Genomic DNA, 5,000 nt, shown 5'->3' on the forward strand with positions numbered 1-5,000 from the left:
AAAACAGAGAAGAGAAAACGAAAGAAAACAAGAGAGAGCGAAGCGGCGAAAGCAAAACCTCTCCCCCATCTCTCCCCTTTCTCCCTCTCGCTCTCTCTCTCTGTCTCTCTGTCTCTATCCCCCCCCTCCCTCTCTCTGTCTCCCCCCCCTCTCTCTAGGTAAACACTGGTCGTCAGTACAGAGATTAGCGCCCACGGTGTCTCAGTCTCTGCAGGACGCTCAGCGGAGAGAGAAGGAAGAAGCAGACACGGTGACAGCCATGGCGTCTCTCACCGTGGACACGGAGCATACTGCGTCCTCCTCACAGAGCAGCAGGTACACACACACACACACACAGGCCTAGATCCTGATTGGTCAGATGTTGATTAGTTGTCTAGAACAGAGCTCTGACCGTAGCGTAGCTTTATATAAGTCATGCGCTCGTTTCCATTCGTTTACTGAGTCTCCAGCATCAGGACTTTGTAGTAGTCAGAAGCGAAGCTGTCGTATCTACAGTGTAACAATAAACGGATAAAAAAAAGCACTGACACGACACGTTTGGTTGTTTCAGGGCTGCAGAGGAGCCGATGGAGGAGGAGCCCGTGCTCTAGGAAGGAAAGCGTCCCGCCCGACACCGTGGCGTCCACACCTGCTCAGCAGCGACGCTTGTCTCTGAGTCACTCGTCCTTTCCTTCCACGCAGCTCTTTGATCAGTTCCTTCACTCGTTCTCCAGGTGCTCGATGGCCGTACGCAGAACTCCACTCCACTCCCACCCGAGGAGGAGGAAGAGGAGGAGGAAGAGGACCTGGTGGGCCGCCAAACATACACCCAGGAGCAGGACCCACTTTTTTTTTTCTTTCTTCGAAAAAAAAAAAACAAAACGATTTATTTCCCGCTCCTTTCACGGAACACGCGCACAGAGAGGACGCTAGGATGTCGTCATGGCAACGGAGCAGAAAGTGGAAGACAAAATAAATACATTTCCTGAACAAGAAGCATAAAGGTTTGGGTTCAGACGTGAAGGAGCTCAGAGGTTTTTAACCGTGTTGAAACTGACGATCTTCATGTAGACGTAAAGCACACAGACATGTATGACACACATAAGTGTGTGTGTTTTGTATTGGTCCGTTTGTGGAGGTGGAACCCGTGACCTCTTTCTGCGCTCAAGAATGATGACATTCAGGATGTTTATTTCCTTTCTTTCTTTCTTTTTTTTTTTTTTTTTTTTTTTTTTTGAGTAGTCACATAACTATCACATACACACTGATTCACGCACAAGCACACAAGAAGAAAGCACACTGATGATTGACTTGCTGAATCACTAACTTGCTCACAAAACAGCTGACTCACTGATCCTGATTCACTAACCCACCGGTGCGACTCGCAGAATCACCGATCGATTCACTAATTCGATGAATCGTTGACTCACTGATCGATTTGACTCACTTATTTCCCTAACTGACTCTCTGTGATTCACTGAAACCCTGTCTGACTCAGTTATTTTTCTGATTGACTCACTCTCTGAATGAATCACTGACTGAATCGAATGCAAGATGGTTTTGGTATTTGTTTGACAAGGGAACGTGGGCCGACTCGGTGCCTTTTATACTAGAGTTAATGTTTAAACATCACACACACACACACACACACACACACACACACACACACACACACAGTAACACCTCTCATGTTGACTTTGTTCGGAAGTTCCTCTCTGCCTTAATCTCGTCAGGCAAAAGTGCCGATTTCAGCCATTTAGTTTGGAAGCTCAGACTCCTCCACCTGTTTCCTCTCCTCCGGTCAAATCAGGGGTCAAAGGTTATGTCGCGTCACCTCAGTGCGGCACACGATCGCATCGTGACGCTTCTCTGGTTTTCCGATGAAGACGACGACAACAACGACGACGAATAAGACGACCGACGACGACGACGATGATGATGATGATGATGATGACCAACTCTCGTCTCGCTTTCGTGTTTTTTTTTTTCGTCCCTTGTACAAAAGCACACGCTCGTTTCTTTTCTTTTTTCCTTTTCTGTTTGTTTTGTTTGTTTTCTTTCTGAAGATTTAAGTGTCTGTGGTCACTTTTATATGGAGATGTTTCTCTTTTTTATAAGAAAATCGAACACACACACACACACACACACACACACACACACACACACACACACAGTGTTAATCTGCTCAGTCAATTTAAAATATTCTGGATAAAGGTGTTTAATGTCATGCGTGTGGAAACAGTCGGTTTTTATATCATCACACACACACACACACAATTAGACGCGTGTGTGTGTGTGTACGTTACGTCTCGTCACCGCGCGATGAACGCGGCATCAGGGTTTTAAGGGCAGGTGTGATTTTATTTGTTGTTGTTATTTGTGTTTGTTTGTTTTTTTTATTTGGGGGATTTTTTTTGTTCTTAAAAACACACAACACAACAGTTTAAAAGTTTTTTATTCCAGATGCAGGCAATAAGGTCAGACACCACTGAGACGCTACGACTCACCCGTTCGAATCACAGAGCTTTATTTCTGCTTATTTTTGCACCAGATGAATTTTATTTTCGTAACGGTTTCTTGTTTTCTACGTGTTCGTGAGTGAAGTGCGTGTGATTATCACTTTCTTTTCTTCTTCTTTGTTGTGTTTAGTTTTTAGGCTGTGACATTTTAGGCTGATTTCAGTCCGTGTGCTTATTAACTAACACTCGGTTTGTCGGATCATTACAGCAGCGTGTTGGGGGTTCGTCGGTGTGGGCGGAGCTTCTTCACCTGCCGCATTTCATTAAACACTAATCCGTCTAATGAGTTAATAATGAACACATAAACACTGTATACACTCTTAGGGAATAAAACAACAAGTTGTCAGTCTTTAGGACGGTTCTGTGTTCCGTTCCTTTCCGGCTCAATAGAAAGGTTCCGTGTGACATGTTTTCAGGAACCTTTAACTACATGAGGAACCTTTTTGATGAACTTGTCATCTTTGTTGTTGCGGTTTTGTGTGTTTTTTTACCGAGTGTGTGTGTGTGTGTGTGTGTGTGTGTGTGTGTGTGTGTGTGTGTGTGTGTGTGTGTGTGTGTGTGTGTGAACGTCGCCGTCTGAAGCTTGGGGACAACTTTGCATTTCTTTAAATTGTTTTCGAGGGAGTTCTTAACAGCGAGCCGAAGATTTCCAGCACTGTGTATTAACTCGAGCTCACAAACACACACTAAACACACTCGCACACTAAACACACTCGCACACTAAACACACTCGCACACTAAACACACACTCACACACTCTAAGCACACACACTCACATACACACACACTAAGCACACACACACACACACACTAAACACTCATACACACTCACATACACACACTAAACACACACACTAAGCACACACATGCACTAAACACTCATACACACTCACATACACACACTAAACACACACACTAAGCACACACATGCACTAAACACTCATACACACTCACATACACACACTAAACACACAAAGCCTGTTAAAATCAAAATCAACAAAATAAATCAATAATAATATTAATGTATAAAACTTCAAAAAAAGAGATGATTTTATTGAAACATAAAGGTTTGAGAGAAAGACCAACTTTAGATAGTGTGTGTGTGGGTGATTGTGTGTGTTTGTATGTGTGTGTGTGTGTTCAGTGTATGTGTGAGAGTTTAGTGTGTGTTTAATGTATGTGTGATTAGTGTGTGTGTGTGTGTGTGTGTGTTTAGTGTATGAGTGTGTGTTTAATGTGTGTGTGTGCTTAGTGTATGAGTGTGTGTGTGTGTGTGTGTGTGTGTGTGTGTGTGTGTGTGTGTGTGTGTGTGTGTGTGTGTTTAACTCTTCTCACTTGTTAAATTATTTACACACCAGTTTAAAATCTGTGTTTTTTTACTTTGTTCTTTTTAGATAATAATGATAATAATTCGTGTTCAATTTTTCATTATTATGGATATTCATTTTAGCCGTCGCCTTTTCAAATGAACCAAATGTTGAGATTATGTAATGTAATACATATGTAATGTAATATGTAATACATTTTATGCTCAAAAGTTTGTGCCCCCTGACCATCAAACCCACATGTGCTTCATCTGTCAACATGTGAGTCACACAGTGGTACAGAACGTCTGTCTCTGTGTCCTGGAGAGCTTCTGATATCCCCAAACCCTGCTACAGCAGGACATTGTCTCTGTACACAACGGTTGGAGTGAAGAACTCGAGTGTCCTGCACTGAGCCCTGACTCTGACTCAACACCACTGAACACCTCTGGGACGAACTGGAACTGGAGTCTCCTCGACATCCCAACATCAGAGTCTGATCTCACTGATGCTCTTGTAACCGAATGAACACAAATCCACACAAACACAATCCAACATCTAGTGAAAAACCTTCTGAGAAGAGAAGAGAAGAGCTGATTATTATAACAGTGAACACGTGAGAAATAAATCAGGAACGAGACGTTCAGCAAGAACATGTGAGTGTGAAGTTTGGGGTGCACATACTTTTGGACAGTGTATATACAGACACTTTTTTGTATACAAAAGGTCTGAATGAACTAAGAATGGATTAATAAGTGTGTGTGTGCGTGTGTGTTTTTCTCTCATTCCTGTTACACTTTTAGTGTTTCGTCATAAAATCGTTCGTAAAATATCGACCGAGAGAAAATCCCGTCACATTATGAGCTGAGAGCAGGCGATGAAAAAGGCTTTAAATACAAAGATTCTGATATTTGATGGAACACACACTTTATTTTGTTTCCTAATTGAATTGCCAATAGTGGAAATGTGACGCGATGCTCCCACCACCATGCTTCACTGTGAGGTCTGGAGATTTTCAGGCTCGAGCTCAGGATCAGACTTTTTTCTGGTTACTAACAGATCATCTTTGTTGAAAGGCTAATTGTCCCCTCGTGATGGGTTCCTCTATTGTACATAAATATAAATATAAAATGTTAATAAATCTTTTTACCTTTTTTTGGGGGGGGTTTGGGGAAAGACAGCGTGAGCTGATTCCAGC

The 5,000-nt window shown here is 42.7% G+C and overlaps 1 long non-coding RNA gene across 1 annotated transcript in view; it reads left to right on the top strand.

Annotated features, from left to right (window-relative positions):
* Positions 1-147: 147 nt before the first annotated feature.
* Positions 148-5,000, top strand: part of LOC125140193 — a 6,016-nt gene continuing 1,163 nt past the window's right edge. Inside the window, exons 1-2 of the long non-coding RNA XR_007139433.1 lie at positions 148-315; positions 551-5,000. The exon at positions 551-5,000 is cut by the window's right edge and continues 1,163 nt beyond it. This is a non-coding gene — a long non-coding RNA (uncharacterized LOC125140193). The remainder of the gene's footprint in view (positions 316-550) is intronic.

The sequence above is a fragment of the Tachysurus fulvidraco genome, chromosome 24 (genome assembly GCF_022655615.1).
Source record: "Tachysurus fulvidraco isolate hzauxx_2018 chromosome 24, HZAU_PFXX_2.0, whole genome shotgun sequence".
Taxonomy (NCBI): domain Eukaryota; kingdom Metazoa; phylum Chordata; class Actinopteri; order Siluriformes; family Bagridae; genus Tachysurus; species Tachysurus fulvidraco.